This window comes from Olea europaea, chromosome 8 (assembly GCF_002742605.1).
Source record: "Olea europaea var. sylvestris chromosome 8, O_europaea_v1, whole genome shotgun sequence".
NCBI lineage: Eukaryota > Viridiplantae > Streptophyta > Magnoliopsida > Lamiales > Oleaceae > Olea > Olea europaea.
This window is the reverse complement of record NC_036244.1, coordinates 9,556,319-9,564,905: the sequence shown is the minus strand read 5'-3', so window position 1 is coordinate 9,564,905 and position 8,587 is coordinate 9,556,319. Positions and strand designations below refer to the sequence as shown.

Here is an 8,587-nt window from a genome sequence, read left to right as displayed (position 1 = left end):
GGGACCTTTTCTGCTAATTATGCTAAAAAATAAAAGGTAGGGACGTTTTGCACAATAACTTTGAAAGGTAGGGACCTTTTGTGCTAATTACCTTTTTGATTTAACGGAGAGTTAACAGAAGGACGTTTTGCGAAAAAAAAGGTAAAGGTAAGGGTGTAATCCGCCAAAAAATGAAAGGTAGGGATGTTTTCCACAAAAACATCGAAAGGTAGGGATGTTTTGTGCTAATTACCCTTTTATTAATCCATACCAAATAATCAAAACACATCATTGTAATAAATCAAAGAAAAATTTTGAATTACATATTGCCCATCAAATAAAAATCATCTTACACTCCTCTTAAACAACAGAAAATTATTGTATAAAAAAAGATAATTTACAACTTGTTGTCTTCAAACCGTTGGATTGGATAGCTCTAAAAAATCCTTCCCGTTACTTTCTTCTTGGCCTGCACCTATCTTTTGAATGCAATGGGTAAATTCAACCTTCATAATCGCCACAGAGAAGCTTGTCCTCAAAAAACTCGGAACAAGTTTGAATCTGAGTTCAGATAATACAATAGAGATTTAATTATCTATTGAAATAAGTTAAAGGCTGGACAAAACATAAACTGGCTGAAAGCGTAGAATATGTAATATATTTTTATGAATGCATTGGTCAAGACTAAAATTGGTCCATAGACTGATGATGCTTGTACTTAAAGAGAACATGAAAATTCACAGCCAATATGTTACCAATCATACTTCAAGCAATCTACTCCAAAAACAATTTGATCATGATGTCACAAGAAAAAGAAAAGAAAGAAACAAAGCAATAATCAGAAAAGCTTTCTCACTAAAGACAGGTATGACAACTCGCGCAAATATTACTAAGTTCAATATAACATCTACTACGAAAACACTAGAACATAAAATGAAAGTCAAAATTCTTGCTGATAAATTTCATATCATGGCTAGCATCATGAATTGTTACTAATTCAAAAAATAGCTACAGGGAAAGGGAAAACAAGAATAATTCCATTGATACAGAGAACTATTGATAAAAATGATGCAAGTGTTGCGTCAACAGCATTTGAATGGTTCATTATCTATGTTGGTTGTGTAAAAAATCAATGAAACACTACAAGTGTCTTTCTTTAAGAATTCTGTCAAATTTTTTCTGTACTTGTTATAAAATTGGGAAAACAATTAGTCTTCATCAATACCTACACTACCTTACTAGACCCTACCAAAAACTTGGCCATTTACATCGTTACCTAACCACCACCACCACCTTGTCAGCAATAATAACCTTGGCAACATCCATTCATTTTTTCCATTTTAGAAAAACCATGATAAAATCTCCCTATTTAATCAGGAAAGAAATGGATTATATTTTAAACCAAACTAGGGATAAAATCATCATTTTTCTAAAAAATTGACTTCTCAACTGTATGATTTCCGAAAAAATGACCTCTGGTGCAAATGTTTGAAAGGCTTGAACTCCAAGTTTAAAATAAAAATATTGAGATCCCATTGTCATGACCTTCAGAAGTTCGAAACCCCATGTACAATTTACACTAAAAATTTAAAAGTCAACTACCATTTTCGAGCAATTGCGTCTGTAATTCCAAGAACAGACAAATATTTTACCCTTCACAATTTGCTCTGTTACCTATATAAACATGGTCATTGGTCCATGTGTATATAAATCAAATGCCATTTGCATATAAATCGAATACACAGTTCAGTGACACATTGGAATCAGAATAGACATCTGCCCTCTCCAATCCATACTATATGAATAAGAATAATCCCTTCCCATCATTAATGACCAATATCTCCGTGTAAATAATAGCATACAGCCCCTAGGATTTCCTTTCTCAATTTTCAAAGTTCTACAGAAAATATTCATCATATATGATATTAGATTCGACAGATTTAAAAGGAAGAATATAAAAATAAATCCATAAAGTTACATTTATGAATTTTTGTATGTATATGAAGACAAATAACACAACATTGATGAAGGCATTAAGAAGAAGTGGACCAGCAGAAAGAGTAATTACCTTTAGCAGTGCAAAAAACCCAGACACGAAGATCTCTTTCCAGTAGCATATAAGGATAGTCTTTAAGATTGAGGGTTCGACTGATGGATTGGTATGTTTTTGTCTGTTAAAAATCTCTGTGAATAGCAAGTAAGACGACTGTGCTCGATCATCCTCGCCCACTGTGCTCGATCATCCTTGCCCAACTTCGGTATATCCTCGTCCGCAAGAGTTTTCTCCCTTCCCCTTTTCATCAGTGGATTCAACCACCAAAATGACAGTTTACTGAAAAATCCGGCTTTTGCAAATAGAGTGACATCACTGACGGAATGAGTTTTACAGGCGCCATTTTCAGCACCAACCAGTGGAGCGTAAAGATCATTTTCATCATTATCTTCATATCTGTAGCTTGTATAAGTACAAAACAACAACAAACTAGATCCAACTAAAGACAGAACATCTAAAACTATCTTAATCAACAGCTTCTTTCTAATAACAGCAATAAAATGGATGCAGCACAAGTAATTTCGGCAAATATGAAAGCTAGAATGGATAACAGTCTCAGAGGAACTCTTGAAAAATACTGTCCCCTAAGGCTCACAGTTAAACTAACTAACAACCATATTAGTCCATGAAGCAAGAACATGGGCCACCAATGTAGAGGTAGAAGAGTTCGAGTGTTCCTCAACCTTTCTTCTAAAATCCAAATTCCCAAAGACAAATAAATCAATCCTAGGAGACCATTATAAATTTCTGAAATTAGCCGCAAATTTGATATGCCAAAAACCGAGGCAATCGTCTTCTGAGATTTTAACGATGTTTTGTAGAACATATTGAACAGGAGCATGAATAAGAGCAGAACATCACAACAAACTGTCAATGAATGATTAATACACATAAAGGGAGAGATTTAAATGCTAAATCATCACCACACCCCATTCCATTACCGTCTGAACAATTATATGCTCCACAAAACCCAGCCCATAAATCCTCCATCTCTTTTAATAACCTGAGTTGAACAGCAAAAAGAAATTCAAATCAGCAAGCAAACCCAACAGGAAGAAAATATAAGAAATCGACACTAGATATTACAATTATCTAACCAAAAATTTCTTATTCGAATCGAACGAGTTCACATATTGTCAGTCTCAAACCAACATAATCCTAAATTTAAAATAAAAAATAAATAAAAATATATCCAGTGATTTCGACTCACTTAATGCACAAGAAGCAATTAACCTGCAATTGAAAAAAAAATAAAAATTGCATGATAGATTAACTCAACACCAAAAAACAGTACAATAAAAGAGAAATGAGACATTTTATAATTCAATCTACTGTTACCTTCTTCGGAGAATTCGAAAACACCACCAATCCATTCATCGTCTTCGGTTTTTTCCTTGTCGTTGGAATTACTGCTACTGCCTTCCTCCTGATTATTTTCAACTTCGATTGTTTGGTGGGGTTTCCGAATATCTGGCTTATTACAATAGCCTTCCTTGAAGAACTGCCCAAAATCTACCGTTTTCTCCATTCCTGAAGGCATAAGAATGTCTTCAACTGAGTCGGTTGGCGGGGAGAGTGAAAACAGGGGCGGGAGAGTGAGAGAGGGGGAAGAAATTAGGGCCGGTTTGACTTTATACCAAACTAACAGGGTCGGGTCCGGGTCGGGTTTTGTATGATTTTATATTTAACGTTGAATCTAGTCAATTTACTATGAAGAAATTAATGAACATTGCCAAAGATACTTAACCGCAACGTTCATTGAACGTTGCTAAAACAAACCAACAACAACGTTGCGAAAGGAGGTTTTAGCAACAACCACTCAAATAACGTTGCTGAATCTTAATTTTCTCAACCAATGGCAACATGCATTTGCTAAATGTTGCAATAAACCTCTTTTAGCAATATACAATTTGTGAATGTTGCCATTTAAATGTTGTAAAAGGCCATTTTTCTTGTAGCGCATATTTGGAATTTTAAACTTATGTGCAAGAAATCTATAACTGTTACTATTATGTGCATACTAATACTAATAAAGATGTAATCTATAGTTTTTGGGCCTATTTTCAATTTCCTTGGCATGTGCATCTATTTTGGTAAGACATCACCATACTCGTAAATATTCATAGGAATATTTTATTCCTATCCAGAAACTCATAGTGACTTTTTTTTTTCGAAGCAACTTATTTAAAATATAATTTGTTGATAGCATAACTTCTCCCCACATATTACGAGGTAACCTAGAACTTAATAACATTGCACTCATCATTTCTTTTAAAGTACAATTCATTTTTCTTTTTCTTTTTCTTTTTTATTTAGCAACACCATTTTGTTGGGTGTAAATGATGTAATGTGCTTTCATGTGTGATTACCTATTGTACACATGATTCAACAAATGTTACTTAATACTCATTACATCGATTACTTCTCAGTATCTTAATTTTCTTATTGAGTTAATTTTCAACTTCATTCTTGTAGAGAACAAATATCTCTAAAATTTCGTCCTTATTTTTATGTTAAAGCACATAATAATATTTTGTGCTATCATTGACAAAACTGATGAAGTACTTATTACAACCTATTGTTTATAACGATTTAAATTCCATATATCACTGTGAATTAAATCAAGTGATTCTATATTTATTTCATTAGATTGAAATGATGATCTTATCAATTCTTCCTCAATAGAAGTTTTATACTTATTTTTGGAATTAATATAGAATGCGAGCATGCAATTCAAGTTAACTAATCTACGCAAAGTATTAAAATTAAAACATATCATAGTCTTTTAGCCGCAAATTAGAAGACTCAAACAAATAAGCAGAAGAATTAGCTTTATTTATTTTCTAATTAACAACTAGTACATAAAACTTAAAACAACTCAATAGATACGTAACCCTTACCAACAAACATTCTACTATTGGATAAAATAACTTTTTCTGACTCAAACACAATATGGAAACCATGGTTATTCAAAAGATAATCAATCAGTTACAAGGTTCTTTCGAATTTATGATCTATCAGCACAAAGTCAAGAGTCAACTCTTTTTCAGAAGTCATCTTCACAACTGTCTTCCATTCACAGTTGCTTCGAGTGAACATGACAACTCTTTATCAGAGCACAAAGCCTCATAGAGTCAGTGTTAATCCACCACTCTATTGAATTTGAACCTATTTAATTCACTTTAGAAACTACAACTGTGAGGCTCATTTTAGATGCATCATGTGCCATATAATCAACCATGTTTACTTCTTTCTTATTGTTCTTCTTTGAAAATCTACAATCCAAAATAGATCTATGATATTCTTCGTCACAGTTGAAGCATTTTTCTTAGCTTTAGCTATAGCTGGATTGAACCTGTTTTTCAGAATTTTTGTTTCTTCTTAAATTCGAACTCTAACAATCAATTTTTCAACGTTCATTTTCTTTTGCTTTCGCATAAAGTAATTCTTGAAATATTTCCATGTCGAAGGTAGTTTCTCAATAATATCAATTACTTGGAAATTTTCACTCAAAAACATCTATTCGGCATGAAACTTATGTAGAATCACTTAAAGTTCCTTCACTTGACTGATCATAGTTTTAAAGTTCACCATCTTATAATCTAGGAATCGGCTACAAATATATTTCTTAGCGCCAATATCCTTATTTTTATATTTTTTGTGTTAAAACTTCCATAACTCCTTATCCTTTTTCATCGTACTATAAACTTTGCATAGTGAATCATCCAAACTTTTCATGATATAATTGTGGTGTCGGAAATCAGAATATTTCCAACAATCAAGTGCATTGATAGCTTGGACATCTTTATCATCCTTATTAAAATTTGAAGCTTTCCCAATCATGAACCTTGCAAGATTCAAGCTAATTAGACAAAATATTATCTGTTCTCAGATTTTGAAATTCAACCCATTGAATTTCTCAGATTTTTCCAATGATTAATAGGGACAATTATATCATGGAGAGTTGTCTGAGTCACTGTCTGGGATATAATATGAGTTGGCAATTTAGGTACAATAGGTGTTACGGCATGACTTAGCAATTGAACCACAGTCTAGTATTTAACAGACACATCCATATGGATTCATTTGATAGCCATTTCTAAAAACTAAATAAAATACTAGTTCCTTAATGAAGATTAGATATAACCGTGGTCTGGTTTTGAGTAGCCACATACATATGGGTTCATTCAATTGCCATTGCTAAAAAGGAACAAATATTAGTTTATTAATTAAGCCTAGAAATAACCATATGTTGTTCTTTGATAGAATTTTATTTAAATATGTTAGTAGAGACATAGAATATGAATAAATTTAATAGTTAAAGAAATAAAGAACTACAAATAAGAGATGGAGGAAAAAATAGCAAATAAAGGCCTATGAATTACACAGTATTCTCAAAATATATTCGTCCATTACAATAAGTGTTAAGGTTTCGTTTGAGCGTCTATCTAGGATACAATGGAGAAACTGATAGAAATTGAGCATCGAGTTTCAACTCTGATAAACTAAAATTGATTTGAACTATCATCAAGACTTAGATAGAAAATGGAAATTTTAGGACACGAAGGCAAGGAAAATTTTGGACCTAGAGAAGTAAAGCTTTTTATTTTTCTTTGTTGGTGCGAATTAAGGAAAATGACCCCTGTTATAGGCTCCATGAATAATAAAATTAATTTCATATATTAACAAGCCATTTATAGCCTATTAACCATCTTAAGTTATCTACTAATTAAGGAGGAAACAGGGAAGTTGCTACTATTGCTGACACTACCATCTCAATAAATCAATTGACCCATTTCTTTGACAATTCAATCCAAAAGAATCAATTCCTTTTTCTAGTAATCATGTCTCTGGTAGCCTCAAATCTTATTTTTCTTCTTATATATATGAATACTTGAATTATTGATTCATGTGCCACTGATCATATCGCAAATGATGCAGCATCTTTGAATGATTTCTCACAAAATTCATCCAAACATGTTGTTTCAATAGCTAATGGTATTTCAATTCGCATTTGTGGATTCTAAAAAAATTGTAATGTTATTTTCCTCCTAATGGTGCTATGGTTTAGGATCAAACTTCTAGAAAAGAAGATTGGTGAAGCAGTCTACTCACATGGACTTTATTTGTTGAAATTATTTGTTTCAACTTCTCTTAATAGTGATAGAAAATTACGTTGCACATCAAAGATTTGGACATCCTTCTAGTCATGTTTTATCTATTTTTTGTTTTTGTCTATGACTTTTGATACACATGTTTGTGATATTGTCAGTTTTCCGAAAATATGCATCCACTATTTAATTATTTATCCATGCTGTTAAACCTTTTTAAGTTAATCTTATTTATGGAGCCATGTCGAATTGATTCATTCGATGATTTTAAATATTTTATGCTATTTATTGATAATTATTCTCGTGCTACTTTAATTTATTTACTGAAATTTAAGAAGAAGTTTACCTAGGTTTCAAGGATTTTCATAGCATGGTGGTCATTAAATTTGATAGTAAAATCAAGGTTTTCCATTTGGAAAATAGTAAAATCGACATATTTTGGAGGCTACAAGAGCCCTCACGCTTCAAGAAAATATTCCATAGAAATTTTAGTCACATGGAGTTCTTATAGCTTTCTATTTGAGAAATAGGCTTCCAAGTCGTGTAATCCATTTTCAATCACCATTTGAACTTAAAAGGAAGAAATTGTGACATGTTTCATCTTCAAGTATTTGGTTATGTTTGTTATACGCATGATATAAAAGGTACAGGAGGTAGTGGGGACACCAGACATTCTTTATTGCCAACTGTTAATTATATTCTAGAACATGTTATTGCAGCACTAGACGCTTCATAAGAGGTTCTTAGAAGGTCAAATCGAATGTTCAAGGCTCCGAAAAAACAAAGAACTTTGTTACTAAGGACGCTGTAAGTCATGCTATACATGCTTATTTATCATAGTCTAATGTATCTTCATCTCATTCAACTTTTTTAACTTCATTGTCATTAACTTAAGAGCCGGATAATTTTAGTGACATAATTTCCAGTCCTATTTGAAAACAAACAATGCAAGAAGAGTTACAAGTCCCTAATGACAACAAAACTTGATCCATTATAAAACTCTCTCCATGAAAGAAGGCAATTGGATGTTGTTGGGTTTATTAAACAAGTTTCAAAGAGATGGATTTGTTAAATAACATAAAGTAAGTCTTGTTACAATAGGTTTCACCCAAACTTATGGAGTTTATTACAATGAGATATTTGTTCTTGTATCAAAAATGAACGCGTTTTCTTTTTTATTATTTATTATTTATTTATTTTTAAATCTAGATGTCAATTAACATTAAAAATTGTTTTAGATGGATGTGTTTAATGCATTTTTACATGAGGAACTTAAGGAAGAAGTTTACACGAGTATATCTCCAAGTTATCTATTGGAGAGTCGTAGTGATCTCATATGCAGATTAGGAAAATCCATATATGGTCTTAAACAATCACTTTGTGTATGGTACATCAAACTCAATTTGCTCTGGTCAAGAATGGTTTAAAGATGAGCAATGCTGAT

The 8,587-nt window shown here is 32.1% G+C and overlaps 1 long non-coding RNA gene across 1 annotated transcript; it reads right to left on the bottom strand.

The window, feature by feature from the left end:
- Window positions 1-254: 254 nt before the first annotated feature.
- Window positions 255-3,628, bottom strand: LOC111398752. The gene is made up of 4 exons (XR_002703398.1): window positions 3,371-3,628; window positions 3,243-3,265; window positions 2,048-3,035; window positions 255-540 (listed from the first exon to the last, which is right to left on the bottom strand). It is a non-coding gene; the product is annotated as an uncharacterized LOC111398752 (long non-coding RNA).
- Window positions 3,629-8,587: the final 4,959 nt, after the last annotated feature.